Source organism: Pyrgilauda ruficollis, unplaced genomic scaffold (assembly GCF_017590135.1).
Source record: "Pyrgilauda ruficollis isolate IOZ18807 unplaced genomic scaffold, ASM1759013v1 scaffold150, whole genome shotgun sequence".
Classification (NCBI taxonomy): Eukaryota; Metazoa; Chordata; class Aves; order Passeriformes; family Passeridae; genus Pyrgilauda; species Pyrgilauda ruficollis.
In genome coordinates this window covers 932,681-949,200 of record NW_024513655.1, presented here as the reverse complement: position 1 = coordinate 949,200, position 16,520 = coordinate 932,681, and positions in this window count along the sequence as shown.

Sequence of the window (16,520 nt, the reverse complement as noted above, 5' to 3'; positions counted from 1 at the left end):
ATGCCCCGCGCCTAGCGCCGCCCGCCCCGGCCATGTCCGCCGCGCAGCTCTACACCAAGGTGAGCGGGGAGGGGCGCGGGGCTCTGCGGGCTGCTCTCCGTGCTCCGTCCGCCCTCGGCGGGGGCCGCTGCCCAGCCCTGGAGGGGCCCCGCAACTTTCCCGCACCCGCCGGGACTGCGGCCGCAGGTGCGCGGGGTGCGGAGCGGGCATCCCCGGCGTGCCCCCGCGGGTCCCGGGCCTCTCCCGGGCTTCTCCCGGGCCTCTCCCGGGCCCCCGGCGTTCCACCCGCCGGGCTCTCCGCGCTGGAGGGTGGACTTCGCCCGTGGGTCGCGGCGGTGGCCTCGCCCTCCGTGCGCTCCCTCACCTGCGCGGCCAAAACACCCTGAGCCTCCCCAGATCCCCCTGGAATTATTCTGCCCGGCTGTATTCCCAAACCACGGGGTGGAGGGGGAGGAAGCCCCTAGAATCACAGAAGCGCAGAGCAGGTGCCGTAACTCACCGCAACGCTTCCGCGGTGTCCGGTTTCCAGAGCCCTTTTTGTTCCACAAGTCCTGGATGAGATCCCTTGGCAGGGGTGCGATGGGACGCGCCCGCTTCCTCATGGCAGCCAGGGAAGGTGACACGGCTGGTGGCCCGGCTGGCACCGCGCCCCGACCGGCCCCGCGCTTCCCGGGCGCAGGCTTTGCTCCCAAAAAGTCATCGCGGCCGTGATTGGAGGCTCAGGTGCTCTTTTTAAAGCAGAGCCTGAGGTCTGGCACCGTTTCCACTCTGGTTTTAAATTTTCCTTTGTTATTTTGTGTCTGTGGGATACTTGGGTAACCCCAGCCCTTGGCCAGCCCGGGCTGCGGGTGCCTCCCACACCGTCCGGGGCTTTCCCCTCCTTTTTCCCGGGAGAGGCTTTTGTCCAGAGAGATCTGTGCCGATTGAGCTGTCCCCGTGAAAGAGCTCGTCGCAGGCAGAGCGAGATCCGCCTGGCTCGGGGCTCTCTGCTGTGGCGAGAGCGCTCTGGCTGCGCCCTGCATCAGCCGGGGCTGCTCGGGAGCGCTCCGGGAATGTGCTCTGCCAGAGCCAGCGGAGCGCCGGGCTGGGGCTCACCGGGAGCAGCGCTTGGCTTCAGGAAAGGCTTTGCCGTGTAACAGTGTCAGCATCATCTGTTGTCATAATGAGAATTTTAGTCGCTTGGGTTCTTCCTGTGGCCGTGGTCAGCTCATGGAGGTGCTGCCAGATTGGCACCAGAGTGACTTTCTGTCCCCCGAGCTTAACTTTGCTGCAGATTTCTGCTTCTGTAACTCATTCTGCCGACAGCTTTTTATGTAATGTGGGGGGTTGCCACGTATCTTTTCTTTGGCTGTCGCTGTCAGAGGGATGCAGGATGAATGGAGGATCCAGTGATCTCCTCTGAAGCTGTGGGGATTGCAGAAGCCCTGCTGGACTGAGCTGGGCTGTCTGTGAGGGAGATGACCTCCATCCTTCCTGGGAGCACTTCAAAAGCCAAGTTTGGAACATCTTTTCCCCTTGGAAAATCCGGAGAGGAGCAGGAGTAAAGCTGTGGCTAAACAGCTCTGACGTGCCGAGCACAGCATCTCTCAGGATGAAAGCATGGATGTGATGGGAAGCATCCCTGGGGAGGAGGGAGGCTGGCTCCCAGCGCTGTGCTATCCCTGTTGATTAGAGCAACCTGGTTAATTGATTTTTGACTTGAGCAGTAGTTAACCTGCGTTGTCTGTTCTGTGCTGCCTTGGTTTATATTCCTGTTGGACTGTTGAACAGGTGTAAGCTGCCTCCTGGGGCATGGCTTGGGATCTTGTTGCTGTCTAGGGACTTTCTGATGAGGAAGTGGTGGGGATTTGGTGGCAACCTGTGTGTGTTTTTAACTTTAGATTTATTTTTAACAACAACAAAGTTTGTTGTTGAGGGCAGGTGTTTCAGCACTGGCCCTTCTGCTGTTGCCTGTCAGTTTTGCAGGAACATTCTAGGGATGCAGCTGGTTTTTTAGGTGGTGGGGCCAGGGGCTGGAGCCCACATGGGCTGTCTGTGCAGCTGAGTCATGGCAAAATTTGGGACTGTCCTGCTGGGCAGTCTGCTGCATGGGGCCTCTGTGCCAGCTCTGGCCTTTGAAGCAGCAGGAAAAATGTTTCCTGTGACTTTGAGAGTACAGGAAAAAGATCAAAGAAGGCTTAAAACCCACAACAAACCCAACAGCCTGGAGGCGCAGAGCCTGGTGGTGCTGGTGGCTGAGGAGGTGAAGGGGGTGTGTTGGTCTGTGGTGCTGAGGAAGGTCTTGGTGCTCACCTGCACATCAGCTCCGTGCAGGGGTGATGCCCAGGGCAGAGGAGACAGCCCAGGGACAGGAGTGACAGGCCAGGGTAGAGTGGACAGGCCAGGGGCAGAGGTGACAGACCAGGGGCAGAGGTGACAGCCCAGGGGCAGGGGTGATGCCCAGGGCCTTATCCTCACCCAGGGACAGGGGTGATGCCCAGGGCATAGGTGACAGGCCAGGGGCAGAGGTGACAGCCCAGGTGCAGGGATGATGCCCAGGGGCAGAAGTGGCTGCTCAGGGGCAAAGATGACAGCCCAGGGGCAGGAATGATGCCCAGGGGCAGAGGTGGCTGCTCAGGGGCAAAGATGACAGCCCAGGGGCAGGAATGATGCCCAGGGACAGGGGGTAATGCCCAGGGCCCTAACCCAGGGGCAGAGGTGATGCCCAGGGACAGAGGTGCCAGCCCAGGGCAGGGGTGAGGCCTCCTGGGTCTCTGCTGGCAGGTGAGGCTGTTTGGGGGGCGCAGAGGAGGGGGAGGTGGGTGATCTGGGGTCAGTACAGCTCACTGAGAGCCTGTTGATCCCACAGGTGCTGTTGTGCTAGCACAGCCACAACTGCACCTTCCTCTGAGTCATTCCTTCTCCTGCTGGAGCCAGGACGAGAGAAACTGCTGAGGAGCCACTTTGGAGCCTCCAGGTGGGAATTCTCAGGTCTCCTTCCTGCTGAACTGCAATGGGAGCTGGTATGTGTTGTGTGGAGGGCCCGTAACTTCCATGTGGTGCTTGCAGATGGTTTTCTGGGACCTTGTGGGGACATGGAGTAGTTTTCTTGGTGTGTAAATTTGTCACCATGCTGATGAATTTGGTGTGTTGGATTGGCCTGGGGAGTGCTTTAGGCAGCAGAGGGATATCCTGGGAACACCACAGCTCTGAGCTTCTGCTGGAGGCCTTCTCCATGGGATGCAGGATGCTGTGCCCCTTCAAGATCAGGGCTGTTAATAGCCCTGTCAAGCAGGATAATTAATAACTCTGCTTAATTATGAGCATGAGAGTAGTCCCAAAACTGCCTCAACCTTCCAGCACGTAGGACTCCGCTTTGGTAAATAGTTATGGAGAGACCCTTCCCTCTTCTCAGTCCCACTGCTTCACCTGGGCACTCTGGGATTATCTGGCTGTGGATTTTATTTTGTGGCAGAATCAAACAGCATCTGAGCAGCAGAAAAGGAGTTCTGTTGCAGAGGAAGCGACCTGGCACCAGACTGTGCAAGAGGAACAGGGCAGGTGTTGGTAGAGAGGATTCCAGCCTGAAAAACCCTGTCCCAGATGGAGAGCTAGGAAAACTTCATTTGATCTGTGCATTGCCAAGAAATATCATTCTAAGGCTGCTTGTGCTGGCCCTGCTCCTGCCACGTCCCTGATGTGCCCAGCTGCAGCCCTGCCTAGGCAAAATGATGCTGGACAGAGGAGTTTGTCAAATCCTCTTTACCTGCAGCAGGGGGAAAAGGCAGCTCATGAGCCCATGAGCCTGTGCAGGTGCCAGTGTGGCCCTGCTGTGGGATAACTGAGCCTGTGCAGGTGCCAGTGTGGCCCTGCTGTGGGATAACTGAGCCTGTGCAGGTGCCAGTGTGGCCCTGCTGTGGGATAACTGAGCCTGTGCAGGTGCCAGTGTGACCCTGCTGTGGGATAACGGGTTGCTCTGTGCCCTGGGCTGGGCACTGGGCAGGAGGGATGTACCAGGACACCCCACGGAAGGTGCCATCATCATCACCAGTGTTGATTTGCAGCGCTAAACCAGAAATTAGACTTGTTTGTGTGGCTGATGTTTGTTACGTTGTAAGGTGAAGTGCTTCCTATGACAAAACAGCTGTAATTGCTTTGGCTTCTGGTGTTCTGCTCTCTTAAAGGTGCTTCTTAAAATATGTTAATTGTCCTTGTAAGTATAGCCTCTGAACCTCATGCAAAATAGTGCTTCTGCCAGGCTAGGGAATAAGCTGTGTCTTTCTGCTCCTGGGCTGTTGTGCAGCTCAAGATATGCTCTTCAGAAGGTCTGCAAGCTCTGGGTAAATAAGAAACCAGGGTATTTTTTTTCATATTATTTTTTTCCACTCATTGTGCAAAGCGGCTGCTACTTGCCAAGTGTTTTCTTACAGACCTGGTGCATTAAAAAAATCCTCTTCTAATGGCTGGTGTTGGGTATAGAAGACTCTGGTTTTCGCTTAAAGTTGTATTAAATGAAATAGCTGAAATGAATTGGTGATTTCTGACCCTGGGGAGAAACTTCTCAGAAGTGCGTAAATGCTGCCAGTGTGATCACACACCGATTGAGTCAATGAATTGGCACAAACCTTCTGGCATAAAACCTTCTGAGAATTATTTATCCTGCAAGGCTCGGGGAGGATTCATCCTTAGCGTGTGCCTGTGGGCTGGCTAGGGGCTGAGGAGCAGCTGGGAAGGGGAGAGAAGATTTTCTGTGGATTGTGTAGAACAAATTTCTGGGAATAAGTGCTGGGGACAGGGAGTGTTTGGGGTTCAGTCCCAGGACATCCACGGGATGCTGTAGAGCTCCTGAACTCCTGCTGCTGCCATTGCAGTGAGGAAAAGCAGGTTATAGCTGAAGGTTTTTGTCTTTTTTTCTTCTTTATTTTAGATGATGAGGACGTGTCTGGGTCATAGCACAGAGGGCAGGGACAGCTTGGGGTTTTTATTTAAGGATGGGGCCGTGTCGCTGAGGGAGCCGGCTCCATCGGCATCCCCGGGCTCCTCCTGATCCTGCCTCATTATGAGCTGCAGTGGCAGGGAGAAAATCATTGAAATGTAAACTCTGATTGCTCCAGCCAGCTCTCTGCAGCTTGGGAGCGTGCCAAGGGCACGGCCAGCGCCGCGGCCGCCCGGGGCCCCCTCGGCTTCCCCGCGGCGGCACGGGAGAGACGGGCACAGCCAATCTCTGCCAATTTACCTGGCATACAGTTACCATTTATGCCAATTTAAGCCCCTTTGCCACGGGACTGAAATATCCTTCAGCCCACTGGGCCTGGGCCTTGTGTGGACCCCAGGGAGGTGAGAGATGGTGGCGTGGGGGGCATTTCCCTGCCTCGACGGGAACTGTGTGGGTGCACGTCCCACCACAGGGCACCCTGCTCCAGGGGCTCTGTGCTGCAAAAATAATCCCATTTTGATCTCTGTTTGTGCAACTTTTCGTCTCAGTTGTGCATTTAATAATCCCTGTGCTTGGGTCAGGCAAGAGCCGCTGAGCCAAGGAGCACGGAGCTGAGTGCCGGTGCTGGGGCACTGCCCCAGGAATGGCTCCAGCAGGGTTAATCAGCTCGGTCCCAGCTAATTGTGCCCTCTTGCTGGCTGGGATTGACCAGTTTGCTCTTTTAAAAAACTGTTTTTTGCGAATTCCTGCCCTGATTCTGCTCCCAGGGTGTGAAACAGTGGTGTGGAAATCGCAGTGCATGCAAGCCCCAGTTGCGGTGGTTCGCTGGGCTAACCCCAGGGTGAGGGCTGGGAACAGCAGTGGGTGCTGTGCTGGTTCTTATGGGATTGGGTGGGATGAGTCCTTCCTGCCCTTTCCTGCCCTGAGGAAGGAGTTTATCCGAGGTTATTTGTTACAGGCAGCCTGGCTGCTGTTGAGGAATGTATTTACAGGGAAGGATTTTTGCTTTGTTGTTCTTTCTTGCTGCCAATTACCAGGCAGAGAAAATAATGACCCTGAATGTGAACTCATGCATCTCTTCTGGTGACCAAGAAAGAAGGCTGTGTATGTTTGTGACTGTGTTTTTATACATATACGTTTAAACTTCCCAGTTTGCTGTAAAGCAGTGCAGTTCTAGATGTGTTGGACTTGTAATTTACACACCAATTAATTTGAAGCCCTGTCCAAAACAGGAGTAATGTACCCTTACTGTGAAGGCTGTCCACCAGGGAATCCACAGGAGCAGCCCCACTTGAGCATGAAGGTGGACTTTGGGCTTTCTGGGTTAGCTGTGGGTGTAATAAATGTCAGGTAAGGCAGGTGAAGCTCTGAGCTGGGTGTTTTTGTGTGGTGCTGGTGGCTGATCTTTGACCCCTCCTGCACACGGAGGCGTTTGCTGGTGGTTAAAGGAACATCAGAGCGAGCTACAATCCAGGTCAGGAAAGTGACTGCTGTTACTGCAGCCAGACCTCGAGCTGTGGCAGACACCTGAAATGTTTGCAGAACACTTTAGGGGAGAATTTGCTGCTTATCAAAACTGAAAAAAGTTCCCTGGGAGCTTTCTGTGTCTCGAGATGGTTGTAAAGCTTTGCCCTCGTACGCCTCTGGCCTGCTCTAGGACACGTCTTGTGGGGTTGGGTTGGGTTTTGGCTTAGCCTGAACCTTCAAGTATGAGCAGGGACCTGTCCAGAGATGGTGGCAGGGCTGGGAAGGACCAGGCTTGGTGGGTGATGGGCTTCACATGGCTTTCCTCAGTGAACACTCTTTCATGTGTTGTCTGGATCGTGGTGAACTCATCACTTGTACTAGTGAAGCTTTTGAGGGTCTGGCATTTCTGCCCTTAGCCTTTCCTGTGGTATCCAGAGGGTTTGGAGAAGAGCAGCCCTACAGGGAAGAGCCTGCAGCCTGGAAATGTGAGGCTCTCTCCAGCTGTGCTCTCCTTTTGTCCTTGGTTTGTCCGTGTCTGAAGTCTTCTGTGGCTGACTGAAACCTGGGAGTCACGGGAATGACTTACACCTGTGCAAGCAGGGACTGTGGGACTGCAGGAGCAGCACAGGTCTGTAGACCCTCCCTGTGAGCAGTGATCAGCTGCAGGTGGTGACTCAGCCCTGGCACGGTGCAGGGGGCTGGGGTGGTGCTGCAGCTCCTCCAGCAGCGTGGGCTCCTGACCTGCTGTGCCACCATCCTTTGCCATTTTTAACCAAACCCCATCTGGTTGTTATTTTTGAGATTTCATTATTAGTTTCCCCCTCCCTGAGGAGTTTTCTGTGGCACTGACTTTTAGTGCCCTGTGTTTGTGCCCAGGAAATTCAGCAGGATCAGCAGTGCTGTAAACCCCTGTAACTCCCTGGCTCTGTATGGTGCAGGGCAGGCTGTTGTGACCCTGCTCACCTCCTCCTTAACCCACAGCCCTCAGCTCCCTCTCTCCACGTTCCCACACGGGCACTGTGGTGGCACCACTGGGGTGGCTTTGCCTCCTCTGGCTGCTCCAGGTGCTTGGTGCTTCCATGGATCCTCAGCGGGGGATGTGTGCTGTGTCATGGAATCCCAGAATGGTTTGGGCTGGAAGGGACTTCAAGGATCATCCAGGTCCAGCCCCTGCCATGGGCAGGAACACCTTCCCCTATCCCAGGTTTCTCCAAGCCCTGCCAGCCCGGCCTGGGACACTTCCAGGGATACAGGGGCAGCCACCCTGGGCAGCCTACACCTCTGGGAAACCCATGTCCATTCTGACTTTTGGATATTTCTCTTACAAAGCCTTTACACCCAGCTGATGCAAACCCTCCCCTTCCAGTGAGTCACTACCCAGGCTCCCTGCTGGAAGTGGCACAGCACGTGAGGGCTGCCAGGATGTGCTAACCACCACTCACAGCCTGCTGGCAGCAGGATGGCTCGTGGGTGAATCACGGCCACTACCTATCACAATAGCATGCTGCACCTCAGGGACGTGGCCCAGCCAGTCACTGCTCTTCAAAGGCAAAAAAGACCCTTGAAGTGTTTAAAGAGGGTTTTTTAAGCATCACGGGCATGTCCGGTTTTTTCTGGAAGCCCCGCAGGGATGGTTTCAGGTGGCACAGGCAAACCTACAGCTGCCAAAGCAGGCTGGGTGTGAGCAAGCTCCTGGGGCTGCTGACGTGTGTACTAGCAAGTGAGCATTGAAAAGGGCTTTGAAACAAAATAGGAATAAAAAGTGTCTGATCCCTGTGCCTGCTGAGGAGCTGGTCCTTGGTGCTACACCCCAGGCGAGCATGGTTGGAGTGAGCACATCTCAAGGCAGCCGGTGGATGCCAAGATGCTGAGGTGATAGAAGGTGTAATTTCCAATCTAATTAAGCTGAGTAACTCCTTGTGGATTGATGCTGCTTAATTACTGTGAGCTCTGGGAAGGTGGGTGCTGTGGGTATGGCTGTTCTTTGCCCTGGGCAGGGCGTGGGGCTCGTTCAGGGACACTCAGTCTCCTGGTGGGCATGGAGAGCTGGAGGTGGGTTTCACCTGGCAGCACTGGACTGCTGGGGTCTTGGCTTGGTCCCACATCTCCTGCTAGAGCCATGTGTCCTGCTCTGGAGACAGGCTGGAGCAGAAGGTTCTGCTGCAGAGCAGGAGGGGGGTGTGGGAATACTGCTGTGGCTCTTGCCAGCTCTTCCCACAGCTGTGGGCTGCCTGCTTGTTGCTTATCTGATTCCTCTTTCACCGCCATGTTCAGTGGTAAGGAGCACAATAATGAAAGAAATTGGAGATAAAGAGCTGCCTATCCAGAGCTTGGTCAGTGTCTCTTGTTTTGTGCTGTCCCTTTGATTCCTTCCAAGGCCAGGTGAGGCAGGAAAGTGTAGGAATGTGCCCCCTAATGACAGAGTGGCAAAGCTAACCTTTGTCCCCCAAAAAAGAAAAGAAGCCCAGAAGTTTTTCTCAACGATTAGGTGAAAAGCCACCTCATAGGACCTCAGGGACTTCACCAAACACTAGAGAGCATCTAATTGGATAGAAGCCAAAAAGTCCTGCCTGAACCATCAGATAGAAAAGAACAGAACAAAAGAGTAAAAAGGCTTTTGTGAAGTGTTTTTACCAGGAGCAGACCTCTGCACCTGGCTCGAGTTTTTCAGTTTGTTATTTTGCCTTTTATTAAACCTTTTTTGTTTCTAACACCGCAGCAGAAGCCATCCTGCTTATTTTATGCCCCCAAAGCAATAGCTGAGCTGTCCTTGGGTGTATTAAGTTTCTTTCGAGGGCTTATGAGAACTGGCCCAAGAAAAACAACTTAATAGGAAAGTGATTCTCTGCTGGGTTAGACTGTGAGCTCCTGCACTATCCCCTTGCAGGTAATGGCACCAAGGCACGTTCCAGCTGAAGCAAGACCACGGGAAAGCTCTCAGGGAAGGCAGGTCTGCAAGAGCTGTGAACATCTCACCTGTGGGCTGTGCAGAGCTGCCCCCAGGGCTGTCTGCAGGGCTCCCCTGCCCCTCTGAGCCGGGGTTTGTCCCTGTGTCCTTCGGGGAGCAGAGGTGCCAGGGTGACAGCCCTGCCCTTGGCTCTCCTGCCGCACACACCTCACGGCCCTGGCCAGGGACAAGCAGCTCCTGTCCTGCTCCTGTAAACCCTGGAAGCACCAGGTTTGAAACCTCTTGCTCCCCCTTCCTTCTGCTTGTTTTCTCTCTCCTTCTGCTTTCCAAAGCCTTTGTTTTTGTTTGGATCCTGCCCCAGCTAGGAGACGAGCTGCTCCTCCCGGCGCAGAGCGGTGAGGGAAGGCCCGGTGGTTTTTCTGCCCTGAGGGAAGGCCCGGTGCTTTTTCTGCCCTGTCGCAGGGGATGGAGGCAGAACTGCTAAATAAAACACTTAATTTAAAAACGGACAGGAGGGAAGGAGGAAAATCCGGGTGTCTTAAGTGTGCAGGTCTCCACTCTGCAGCAGCCTGGCGCTGAGGGTTGAAGGGCTGCTGCTGTGGGTGCAGCCGGTGTCAGGGAGAGCTGAGGAATTCAGCCCCGGGGCAGCTGCTGCCGCCCGGCCCCTGCTCCTCAGAGCTGCTTTGAATCCTCGTGTGCTCTTGCCATGCCAAAATAAACTCGGAGTCGAGGCTGTCAGAGCTAATCTTCATCTCCCTGCACTTTGCCCTGGCCGCTGCGGCTGCGGTGAGGGATGGCAGTGCTCGCACCCCTGGGTTTTGGGCAGGCCTGGGGACTGTCCCCGTGGTCCCCGCTGCTCACCAGAAGTGCTGGCCAGCTTGGAGCAGCCTGCACTGCCTGCTTGACCGTCAGGGTGGGCCTGGACCAGCCCTAGTAACAAAACCTGACTGAATTTCCCTTTCCGCACTCTGAAGGTGGGCAGGGCTGAGGCTGCTCCAGGCTGAGACCTGGCAGTCCCCAAACACGAGCTGCAAGCAGGCTTTTCCTCCCCAGGCACTGCTCTGCCCAAAATACAGGGTTTGCATCCCAAAGTCCACCACCTGGCATTTGAAACAGTGTTCTCACCCAAATGGAATCTTCCTGGGGCCCCCTCTTTTTTATTTTGTAATACGGATTTCTGCACCACACACTTTTTATCTTCGGATAAAAAGCCAGTTCTCAGAAACAGAATATTCTATCTGTCATTGTCAAAAAGGTCTGTAGGCTCTCTCCTTCTCCCTCTTTTTTCAATATTATTTTAATTTATTACTTTTTTTTTTTTTTTTTTTTTTTTTTTTTTTTTTTTTTTTTTTTTTTTTTTTTTTTTTGACTGAAGAAAGTGCTCTCTCCTGCCAGCCTTTGCTCTGGTGCAAAGTTTCAGCACTGGGGGGTCATGTGAGGTAAATCAGCAGAATACAACCCCTGCTGTTATTGACTAAACTTTGCCCAGATCTCACCTAATCACCAACCTGACATGTATTTAAGAGCTCCAGCTCTTTTCCTGTGAGGAGAGAGCTCAGCCCCACACCAGCACGGGAGCAGCCCTTGGATCCTTCCAGTGTCTTGGCATCCTTCTGCTTCAAAGGGTGATATTTTTGAACCCTTTGGATATAACTCATGCCTGAGTGATTGTTTGCGGTTACGTCCCAGTTATTTAATGGTATTTTCTTTTTCTGGGGTAGCAGGTTTACTGCCTTTTTTTTTTTCCCCCCTTATTTTTTTCTAGTCTGATAGGATTCATTCTGCTGTAATTTTCAGTCATTTGAGAGGCATTGCCCAAATTTAGGCTGTTATTAACCCCCAGCAGGATGGTTTTGGGTGTCCCTGTGTGAAGAGCAGGCTGGATGTTGTGGCTGATAGAAAATCTCCTGTGTGCACAAGTGTTTTAACTATGGGACCACTCAGCTCACAACTGGAGAGGTTTCATCCTCCTAGCAGCTCTGAAGGCAGTTTCTTGTCTCTCCACTTTCAATCCTAAAGGCTGAATGTTTCCAAAGGAGAAACCTTCCAACAAAACAATTTAATTTCCCTGGGTAACGTTTTGGGCACAATCTGTTGGCGACTCTTTTATCTAGCGTGCCATCTCTAGGCTTATAACCCTCTTTGATGTGGCTCATTCAGGGGAAAAATGGCATTACACACTACCTCAATCATTCAGATGTCAGAGAGGAGATTGCATTTGACTAATCGGGGGAAATTTGGGAAGATTTAGTAATGCCAGGAGACATGACCCACTTCCAGTTAAACGCTTTTCAGACAATAGAGGTTGTGCTAACTGGTGGGGGAGGGAGAAACGCTCACAGAGTAGAAAAAATTAATAGTTACTTAGAATTTTAAATTTTGTTGTGCTGACCCTTTCCTAGGTTCAGGACGGGCTTGCTTTCTTTTTCTGTTTACTTTTTTTTTTTTCTCCCCTAAGGAAAATATAACACTGACACTGACTGGTTTTCAACAGATGTGTGTTCTCTGGAGATGACTGTGGGCACCTGTCACCTTTGGGTGTGGCTCTGCTCCTGCTGTGGGTGACCAGCAGTGCCTGGGCGTGTGGAATGTGGTGTGGGAATGGATTTTGGCTGCCCCAGCTCAGGAGGGTGTCTGCCTGATGATGTGCACCTTAAATGCATAAAGAATATTAGTCCACCAAGCGAGATTCAAGTGTTTTTCTCGTGCTCCAAACCTACGAGTGTCTGGCCAAAACCAAACAGAAACTGCAGAGCTGCAGCTCTGTGATGTTGTAAAACTGCGAGATAGCCAAACCTAAGTTTGTAATGTATAAACTTTTACTTCAAAGGCAACAAAGGAGAACATTCTTTTAAGAGGTAACTCCATAATTTTTAGTGCTGCAAGTTCTGTCAAGCAGCCTGTGGCTGTTGCTTTGTACAAGGTTTTATCTTTGCAGCCATGTGAGCTGAGCAAAAGCAACCTACTCTGCTTAAAGCTTATTAAACCCCTTATTAAAAATAGTTCTGTAATCCTTCTGGAGTATGGCAACCACACTTCATTGTGGCCTCAGTTCCACGTTGTAGCTAAATTCAGGTTGCAGCAATGTGCAAGGGGCTGCTGAGATGCAGACACAACTATATTGCAAGATCCTGGAGTGAATGTCCAACGTAATGGAGAGCCCACCTGAAAAGGGGAAGAGGAGCTGTTCTTCATGGGCAGCATTTTGGGGCAAAAAATCCACCCTAGGGATGTGCTGGAGCTGCTGCTGGTTTCTGGAAGGGGCTCCAAGACTTCAGTCTTTGTTGTTGTTTTCCCTTTTGTGTGATCATTCAGGTGCAGGTGTTTTTTAATGCTCTGTTTTTGCCTGCAGCCAGCGTTCCCCTGCTCTCCTTCCACAGGATACAATCCACTCTGGTTTTCTGAGCTGCTCCCCAAAAGCTGCTCTTTGAAGGGCCACATTATAACATAACTCGGAGCTTAGAAACAAACTTCAAATATCTTCACTGGGCAAGTTAGCACCTTCCTCGGGTTAAAATCTTGTTTCTTCTGCCTCAAGCCTCAGAGCCAGTAGACTGGCATGTTTTAGATGCATCCCTGTTGCTAAATGCTGCTTTTACGTGCAGTTACAGAGATGGCTGGAAGAGACGTAGCCCTGACGCTTGTCTAAATAAATTAATTTCCTTTGCACACACCTCTGGGTGCCTGAGTTGGTCACTGGGGGCTCTGGACTCCGAGTTGCCCCTGTGCTCCATGAGTGACTCAGGAGGAATTTCTGCAGCTTTAGCAGTGGGTGCTGGATGCCCAGAGCTCCTGTAAGGCTTGGGGGGCTCTGCAGCCACGGCCAGGCTCGGGCTGGGCAGCAGTGTTGCCTCCCTGGTGCCTCCCTGCTCGCTCCCACCTGCCTGGGAAGCAGCCGGAAAGCTGGGAACAGCTGGAATGTACCTGGGATCTGGACAAACCTGTCCTGGCGTGAGGCTGAGCTTCAATACAGTTAATTTGTCTGGGAAGGGAAAAGGCCACTTTGGAAGGACTTGGCTTCTTTCCTCCTGTTCACACAAAACAAATGTAATTTTTCAAGTCAGGGCAGAGCAATCAGTGCAGAGCTGAACCAGAGCTCATGTTTTGAAAGCTGAAGAGCTTTTGAAACACCCCAGCAGATGGAAGAGGCTCTGGCTGCATCTGCCTTACCTGCTTTAACCCCATAAACATGGCTGACCCTTGTCTCTTACAGGCTTTGTGCATAACTTATGTCTGATTTGAAAGTTGTCTGCTCTGTTAACACACTTGTCCATGACTGATGCTGGGAGGGGTCTCCTGGGACCTGCAGTGCCCAGGGCCTGTGCTCGGTGGCCGAGATGCATTAAGGATGTTTGAGCTGTGGGATGGAAGCAGGCCAGTTAAAAACAGAGACACGGCTTTTCCCACCCTTTGTTTGAGGCAGGGCTTAGGGGGAGCTGAAGCCGCTGTGTGGGCTCTGTGCTCTGGCAATAAGCCAGCAGTGAGGGGTGGGTGCCGTGTCCTTGGTGCCACAGACCCGGGCTTGGCTGAGCGTGGGTGTGGGAATGCAGCAGTGACCCTTGGCACTACACCAGCCCTGAGTGTCTGCGGGCTTGGAGTGACACCTTGGTGGCTCTCTGCAGGGGCTGTGTGTCCTGTCAGCAGCCAAACACTGCTGGGGTGATGTCCTGCAGCTGCGTCCCTCCCAGCTGAGGCCGGGATGCTCCGTGAGGATGCTCTGAGCCCCCCGAGCTGCCTGCCTGGGGTCAGCAGCTGCTGAACCCTCTGCTTGTGTCCAACATCCCCCACATGCTCACAAACCCCCCCCCCACTTTGGGGGAATTAAGCAGTTTCTGGGGATGTCTCTTGCATTTTATTCCTGCAGACTGTGTGTAAGACACTGGGGATAAATTTGCTGCAGCAATAAAACACAGGTTAGGAGTGACAATGATATTAACTGTGGCAGTCTGTCTCACTACCAGAGCAGCCTCTACCCTCTTCTGTCTCGTGATGAGGGGAGATTTGTGGCTTATTTTTCCCTGTGTCAGTGCAAAATGAGATGTGGGCTTTCTCCTGCACATGCAAATCCTGAAAGAAGTGTTGGAGGAGCGGGGAAATCCCAGCTTTCCCAGACAGTGTTCCTGGCTGGAAACAGGCTGTGGGGATGCTGAGGTTTGCTGGCTTCCTTTGAAACAAAGCCCAGGTCTTTGTCAGTGCTTTGCTGGTAGATGGACAGAGGGGAAACCTCCTCTCTGAACGGGCTAAAATGCCTTTTGAGCAGGTTAAACTGCTTTCCTGTGAAAAGAGCTGTTGTGGAAACCAGTCCCTTGGGATTCCTCCCCGGGACATCAGTGCTGGCAGTCGGGAGCTGGCTTTGTGGATGTGCTGGTGGCAGCCAGGCTGTCCCCAGATCCTGCACTGCTGTGGCCATCAGTGCTGTCCTCGCAGACCTGGCAAGGACCTGGGACGTGTCGTGCCCTGAACGAGGTGCCTTCTCTGAAATGCATCAGTCTGGAGCTGACATCCACAATCCTACAAGTGGAAATGCCAGCAGCCAAAGGAGCATGGAAACCTGGGGCTTCTGCAGACCCTCTGTGGGGAAATCCCACAGAAGAATCCCACAGAACCACAGAAGGGTTTGGGTGGGAAGGACCTTTCAGTTCATCCAGTTCCATGGGCAGGGACACCTTCCACTGTCCCAGGCTGCTCCAAGCCCCATCCAGCCTGGCCTTGGGCACTGCCAGGGATCCAGGGGCAGCCACAGCTGCTCTGGGCACCCTGTGCCAGGGCCTGCCCACCTTGCCAGCCAGCAATTCCTGCCCAAGATGCCAAAATCTGTGCCTGCCCTGTGGCAGTGGCAGCCATTGCCTGTGTGCTGTCCCTGCAGGCCTTGTCCCCAGTCCCTGTGCAGTGGCTGAAATCAGCGACTGAAGCTCCAGGGAAATTCCAGAAGGAGGGAGGTAAGCCTTAGGGCTGAGCTGGGCTGCTCTGCAGGGCTGCTGGATGTGTGGCTCTGCTGTCTTGGCAGGTGGCTTTCCAGCCTGATGCAGGGGACAGCCTGTCGCTGGAAGTGACCCCGATTTGCAAATACAACACGGGAGGATGGGGAGAGGAGGGGAAAGCAAATATTTGCCTTTCTGTGGCTGAATCCATCTCACTGATGCTCTGATAGGTCCCGCTCCTCTCTCACTCGAGTCTCTGCTCTTACTAGAGTATTTTTGTTTGTACAAAGTGGGTCTTATCTCCACTGTAGCTGGGCACTGGAGGCTGTGCTGTGGCAGTGCCTTTAGTAATGCCCTGGTAAGGGCTCGCTGCCCCTGGCAGGGAGAAGGAAAGCCAGCCTTGCTGCAGGGAGCAGAAGGTGAGAGGTGCCACAGGGAGGAGGGAAACTGAAACAGTGGCACAGGCTGGTTTGGTGTCTGGGGTGAAGAGGGTTTGGATGGCAGCTCTGCATGATGACAGCACCATGCCATGATTCAAATCAGGATTTTTATTTTTTTTTTAATTTAATAAAGTGTCTGAGAGACCTCGTTGGAAAGTTTGCAGCAGCCTTCAGTGTCCCCCCAGTGTGGGATGGAAGGTGGAGCAGCTTTGAGGGGACATGAGCTGCTCCACATCTCTGCTTTTTGCAGATCACATCCCCTCTGGACAGGGTCCCAAATGCCTGGTGCATCCACCAGTGTGCATGGCCTCTTCCGATGCATTTGGATACCGGGGAAAATTCCTTTGTGGAAAGGGCTGGCCCAGCTGCCCAGGGCACTGCTGCAGTCCCCATCCCTGCAGGGATTTTGGAGCTGTGTGGATGTGGGCACATGGGTCGGTGGTGGCCTGGGCAGTGCTGGGAACGACTGGACTTGGTGGTCCGGGGGCTTTTCCAGCCTGATGATTGTGGGGCTGTGTATCTGGGGCCCTGTGGGACAGACCCGTGCTGTGGGAGGCGCTGTGGGATGCCATGAGGGCACGCTGGCAGTGCCTGGGGTGCCCAACCACTGACCCCTGCAGTCTGAAGGAACTCAGCTACTGGGACTGAGTATTTTGTCAGAAAAGGCAGAAACCTTTGGTCTTGCACATTCTGAACTGGGAACTCAGCACGGTTGGCAAAAGATTTGCTTTTACGATGAAATAAACTTGAATAATGTAAAGTTTATTCAGTTTAGTTTTTTCTTCTTCATTTTATTCATCTGGCTAGCAAAGCATGAGGTCATCCCTTAGAGGAGAGAGAAAAGTGGCAGAGCAGTGTTTGGTAGAGGT